This window comes from Marmota marmota, unplaced genomic scaffold (genome assembly GCF_001458135.2).
Source record: "Marmota marmota marmota unplaced genomic scaffold, marMar, whole genome shotgun sequence".
NCBI classification, from domain to species: Eukaryota; Metazoa; Chordata; class Mammalia; order Rodentia; family Sciuridae; genus Marmota; species Marmota marmota.
This window is the reverse complement of record NW_025999962.1, coordinates 6,182,112-6,188,751: the sequence shown is the minus strand read 5'-3', so window position 1 is coordinate 6,188,751 and position 6,640 is coordinate 6,182,112. Positions and strand designations below refer to the sequence as shown.

Genomic DNA, 6,640 nt, shown 5'->3' with positions numbered 1-6,640 from the left:
CGCGCGGACGCGTGACCTACTTCTGCGCACACTACACTTCCCTGCGCGCTCCGCGGGGGCGGGTCAGCCGGCCCAACCACGCATGCCCGGCAGGGGTACCTGGCCGAGGGTCGGAGCCGAGGAAAAGTTTCCGACGCACATGCGCACTGCGCGGCGGGCGCCCCCTCCCATCGCAAGACAGTTCGTCCAAATCTACCCACTAGGCCAGCTCGCGGTTGGTACCACCCACCGCGTCCGTACGAGGGGCAGAACTTTCCCCATCTCTCTCCAGTGCCTCCGAAGACTGCTGAATTAGGGACCTGCTTCCAATGAGTTTTTCTGGGAGAAAGGGGTGGGCTGGGATAGACAAGGCCTCGCCCTCCCACCCCCACCCCTGCCGCTGAATCTGAATTCCAAGGGTGGACAGCCGCTGTCTGGAGTTGCTGTAGGGACTGACGGTGGACTCAAAGAGAAAGGAGCCTTTTCCACTTAATGTCCAGTAGGCTCGGCTCCAGCACCCCACAGTCAGGAAAGGAAAAGCAGGAACTGGATCCAGTTCTGTCGGCAATCAGAAGGCCTAACGTCAGGGGGGCTCAAACCTTACCCCACTTCTAATCCAAGTCTGAAAAAGGATTTCAGGGAAATGGCGAAGGTTCTCAGCTGGGAAGGAAAAACTGCACATCGGAAACCTGAACACCTTCTAATATTTAAAATTCTGCGTGAGTCTCCTCCCACTGCAAGGCCTACTCTATGACCAGACTTACCAGATCCTCTGCAAAGCTTCCCTACAGGGTGTTAAACCTCCCTAATCCGGCCTCCCACACAAGCTGCTTTTCTCAATGCTTAAGAGAGGGAAGGGGGTAGGCGACAAGAAAGCAAGAGGGATGTTTTTCTACTGAGAATCAAATGAGGGACCTACTCCCAGGTGGGGTGGGTAGGAAGGTAAAAAACAATAGGTTGGACAGTGAGAAGGCATCCAAGACCCTGTCTGCTGGTCCTCAAGTTGAAGCCCCGCGTGTGGGGTTCGGTTGCTCCAAGGGGAGGAGAGGGTCAGCCGGCTGTGCCTTCCATTTGCTCCCTCCCTTCTCCCCAGATACCTGGTCAAGGGCACAATCCATTCTCTGGACTGGAAAAGGAATTTAGGAGTAGGGCCCTTCTTCCCAGGGACCCTATGTAGATCAAGTAGAATCCACTAGCTGGCATAGTCCTACTGGTACTTTTTTACGCGCAGTTTTCCCTTTAAGCCAAGAAGATAAAGATTTCAAGCTGAAATGAATTCTGGCTGAGTGGTTCAAGGACAGTTCCCTCTAATCGGTCTCATCCCCAAGAAGGAGTGTTCAACCTTCATCCTTCAGGCTCCACAGAACCAGAAATAATCCATATTAATTAGCAACCCCATTTCATGCACACGGGAAAAGCAGAAAAAGGCCTGGATCCCCTTCCTTCCTCTCATTTATTTAACGATGGCAGTGGGAGGTATGTTTCTTTGGGGAACAAGGAAAATCTAACGAGTATCTGGGATATAAGAACTGGGGAAGGAGGAAGGGAAGAAATGCACTCCATCCAGGAGAGGCCACTCTTGCACCTGGGAGAGAAGGTGGCTCTTGGGTACCGCAGGATCAGAGACAGGGTAGAGGAGCAAGGGAGAAGTGTGGGCGGTTCTAAAAGGAAGATAGAAGGGGCGAGGAAAATGCTGGCCGGGCGGGGGAGGGGGTGACAGCGACGTGGAGTGTCCAGCAAAGCCAAGAGCCGGAGCAAGGGCGGGGTGGGGCAGGCTGTCCAGCCGGTGGGTGTCAGCCCCCCCCCCCGTCCGCATGCCCCTGAACTCACTCGGGTCTCCGCGGCGGCGGGATGGGCTGCGGGTCGCCAGGTGTCTTCTCCTGCCAGGGTGGTCCTGGGCCCGGGGCAGAGGTCGCTCTCCCTGCTTTCTCCGGCTCTGCGAGGCCGGGGGCCGATGTGTCCTTTTCGTCGTTGAGGGCTGGGAGCAAGGAGGAGGTTACGGGCTATANTTTTTTTTTTTTTTTTTTTAGCGGCATGAGGCGGGGAAGGTCTCGTTAAATTGTTAAGACTGGCTTGAACTTGTGATTCTCCAGAGCCGCTGGGATTGCAGGCCTTCGCCACCGCACCCGACTCAAACTTGTTTAACTTCAAACATTTTGACCAACTTGCATCCTTCCTGCCCTGCACTTACTTGGTGTGCATGCCCCAGGGGAAAACTTTTCAGGGCCTAAGGATGAAAAAGGTGAGGGTGAGTTGGAAAGAGTTGCCCCAGGGTATCTTAGGAAGGAGAACAGAGTCCTTAAAAATAGGAGATGCTGTGGCAGACGCCTGTATCCCAGCAGCTCCGGAAGCTGAGGCAGGAGGATCCGGAATTCAAAATCAGCCTCAGCAAAAGCGAGGTGCTGAGCAACTCAGTGAGACCCCTGTCTCTAAAAAAAATACAAAATAGGGTTGGGGATGTGGCTCAGTGGTCCAGTGCCCCTGAGTTCAATCCCCAGTACCCTAAATAAATAAATAAATAAATAGGAGACCTCCTGCTGAGGGAGGGCAGACTAAGAGGGAAGGCCTTACAGTTTCTGCGTGTTAGTGCTTTTATATGAACCTGTCCTACTGTACTGGAACGCCAGCACTGAGCAACATCACTAAGACAAAACGGAGAAGAACTGGAACTCTGGGTAAAGTGTTAGCATATAAAGGAAAGATAAAATAGAGAGGGAAAAAAGTTAATCACCCTTCTTAAGTGCTGATGTCTCCATCTAGCATGTGGTGAGGTGGAAGTTTTTCTCTTCCCATCATGTGACTTCACCTTGCTTACTTGTGAGCTGAATTCCTCAAGCATTCCAGATTCCCCTCCCATTTTGAATAATTATATATCTAAAGGTACACACCATGCTTTCAAAAATGGTGAATTTTAGAAGCAAGTGAGTAGAGGGTGGGGATAACTCTCCTGAGAATAAAGCAAGTTATGCCAGATGTTTTGGTGTCAGTGACAAGTCAGGTTGGTCATAATTGGCCCCAATTAACTCTCAGGATGATTCACTCTCTCATCCACACACGCCAGGATGTGAAATTTTGCATTGTTTCTTTGAAGTTGTCCAAGAAACTCCACGTCTCAGTCTGATTCTTTGGATCCACTGCTGCAGCTGGGCAGGAGCACACAGCCACAACAGAAACTGACTTTGGGAAGAGTGATTGGCTGACGAGGAAAATGGTTTGCCGGTTATCCACCAAGACTGTGAATTCTAGTAAACAAGGTGAGGGAACAAACTTGCTTTTGCTAAGACACTAAAATTCAGTGTTCAAATAAAGTAATATCTTAGCCTTGGTGGAAGCTACTTGGGGATAGAGTTGATAAGGAACTGAACATCTAAGATGGAAATAATTTCAGTTTTTAAGGCAGGAAATTTCCAACCAAGGCAAAGAGTCTTTCACTTTCAGTCTTAGCTTCAAACTATGTTTACAAAGGTGTAGGTTGGGCCAGATGCAGTGGTACGCAGCTGGAATCCCAGAAGCTTGGGAGGCTGAGGCAGGAGGATCACAAATTCAAAGCTTCCTCAATAATTTAGCTAAGGCTCTAAGCATTTATGGAAACCCTGTCTCAAAATAAAAAAGAGCTGGTGATATGGCTTAGTGTTAAGTGCCCCTGGTTCAATCCTGTGGCTCAGAGGTTAGGTGCCCCTGAGTTCAATCCCTGGTATATAAAAAAATAAATAAAAAAGAAGGAAAAAATACAAAGATACATGTCTGGGCCATGTATAGAGGCACATGCTTGTAATCCTAGAGACTCTGGAGGTTGAGGCAGAATGATCCCAAGTTTGAGGCCAACCTGAGCAATTTAGGAAGAACCTATCTCAAAAGGATTGGGAATATGACTGAGTAGTTATATACCCCTGGGTTTAATCCCCAGCTAAGTTTAGTCCCTGGGAAGTTAATTTCAGTAATTTAGAGGCTGCTAATTGGCAAACCAAGATACACATCTGGTGGACGCATTTCCTTGGCATATATTGATATCTGAGGGTTTAAAAGTGAGTTGCCGGTCTGGGGTTGTAGCTCAGTGGTACGGCGCTTGCCTTGAACTGGGTTTGATCCTCAGCACCATATAAAAATAAATAAAATAAAGATATTGTGTCTATCTACAACTAAGAAAAATTTTTAAAAAGTGAGTTGCCAAAATTTAAAAATTGGGATATTGCACAAAAATACCTTGGTTGCCTCTTGTCCTAAATTCAAAGTGTCTGCCAATACTAGGCATTCAAGCTGGCAGCAATTATCTGCTGCTGAATAGCAGCTGTCTCCTTTAGTCTTCGTCAACTAACTCTCTGGCTCCCTAAGGTCCTTACCACTCCCTATTGTCTTCCAGAAGCTGAGGCTCAGAGTAATATACCATTTAAAAATACAGTTGGAGCTGGGTTTGATGGTGTGCACCTGTAATCCCAGTGACTCAGGAGGTTGAGGCAGAAGGATGACAAGTTCAAAGCCAGCCACAGCAATTTAGCGAGGCCCTAAGCAACTTAGTGAGACACTGTTTCAAAAAATAAAAAACAAAAAGGGCTGGAGATGTGGCTCAGTGGTTAAGAATCACTGGGTTCAATCCCTGGTATCAGAAAACAAACAAAAACAAAAAATCACAGTTGGATTATTTTCTTTCTTTTTTTGGAGTACTGGGGGTCAAACCTGTTCTACCCCACCCTTTTTAAAATTTTGAGACAAGGTCTTACTAAATTGCTGAGTCTCACATAGAATTTGTGGATTTGCAGTCCTCCAGTTAGGGGGGGTGGCACACTCCTATAATCCCAGCCTGTAACCCGAGCCACACAGGAGACTGAGACAGAAGGATCACAAGTTCAAGGCCAGCCTCAGGAATTAGCAAAGACCTAAGGAACCTAGTGAGACCCTATTTCAAAAATAAAAAAAGCTGAGCACCTCTGGGTTCAATCCCTGGTACCAAAAACAAACAAACAAACAACAACAAAAACGTGATTCCCCTGCCTCAGCCTCTCAAGTTGTTAAAATTAGAATTACTGGCATGTTTCACTGCTCTTGGTTTTAGGCTATTTTTCCAACATCCTTCCCTTTTTTGTGGTAATAGAGATTGAACCCAGGGTGCTGCACATGCTAGGCAAAGCACTCAACCACTGAGCTACATCTCCAGCTCCATGCCTTTTTTTTAAAGTCAGTTCTATTATTCCCTTAAATTCCCAAGTTTGTAAGGTCTTTTTTTTTTTCCCAGTATGAGGGATTGAACCCACACATTCCTTACCACTGAGCTATAGTCCTATTCCTTTTTATTTTGAGAAGGAGTCCTGATAAATTGCTGAGGTTCTCACTAAATTGCCAGGCTAGCCTCAAACCTGTGTTCCTCCTATCTCAGCCTCCTGAGTCATAGGATTTTAGATGCTTTGTGTATATATATAACATATATTATTTTCTTGGTCTCTGATGATCAGAAAGAAAACCAAGAATGACATTATGAATTGGATGACAGAAGAGCAGGTTTCTGTGGAATTAACTGGGCTAGGATAAATGGCCCAGTGCCCGTCAACCAGTACAGAAGGGGCATGCCCTTTGAGGTCCTTTTTGGTATTAAGCTTAAAACTCTCTTGAAGACATTGTAGAAGCATACTCACTGAATCACCATGCTAAAAGAGTACTTACACAGCATGTGCCTAGGCCCTGGGTTTGATTCCTGGTACCAGCAGGGGAAAAAAACAAACAAAAAAAAATGGTTTAGCATGGTGGCGCACATCTGTAATTCCAGCGATTCAAGAAGCTGAAGCATGGGGTTTAAAATTAGAGGCCAGCCTTTGAAATTTAGGAAGACCCTGTCTCAAAATTTAAAAATATAAAGGCCTGGAGGATGTGGCTTAGAGGTAAAGAGACCCTGGTTTCAATCTTCAGTACAAAATTAAAAAAAACAAAAACAAGACTTTTGATTTATTATTACATACTAAAAACTATAGTTACTATAGAATCAATTACAAATTTTAATTATAATCTAAAGATGATCTGATCTTTGCCCCCCTTTTCACATACCATAAGTCCGATACTTTGTTTTTTTGGTACTAGGGATTGAATCCAGGGATGCTTAACCCCTGAGCTACATCCTCAGCCATTTTTTTGAGATAGTCTGCTAATCTACTGAGGCTGGCCTTGAACTTCCAGTCCTCTTGCCTTAGCCCCCAGAGGCACTGGGATTACAGGTGGGTGTCACTGCACCTGATATTTTAGGTGCAGGAACTGCATGGAGTTCCTGGAATACATAACCCTGTTCAGGACTGCCTTTCCTGAAATTATTTTCCCCACACAAGTGCCCTCATTTGCCCACGCACCACCTTTGCTTGCAAGTTCCCATACTTCAAAGCTCAGTTAATTTTCTTGCCTCCGGAACTTCAGTTATTCATTCAACACTGTACACCCACCATCTGCTGGGCAGAACACAGCCTAGTACGTGACAGTCAATAATCATTAAATGCTTCCAGGAAACACAGGGTACTATGGGGGAGAAGGGCAAGTTAAATTGGGGATTAGGAGAGATAACTGGGGAAATCTTTGGTCAGGTCTGAAGGATGAGGCAGTAGCTGAGCAAAACAAATGTGGGGGCAGGGGTGGGAGATCATCACAGAAAAAACAAGATTAAAAAAGGAAAGGGGGGGGGGAGGGG

The 6,640-nt window shown here is 46.5% G+C and overlaps 1 protein-coding gene across 1 annotated transcript in view; it reads right to left on the bottom strand.

Moving 5' to 3' along the window:
• Positions 1-1,997, bottom strand: part of Tob2 (transducer of ERBB2, 2) — a 10,880-nt gene extending 8,883 nt beyond the window's left edge. Inside the window, exon 1 of the mRNA XM_015501866.2 lies at positions 1,810-1,997. The gene's annotated coding sequence lies outside the window, so the exon portion shown is untranslated. The remainder of the gene's footprint in view (positions 1-1,809) is intronic.
• Positions 1,998-6,640: the final 4,643 nt, after the last annotated feature.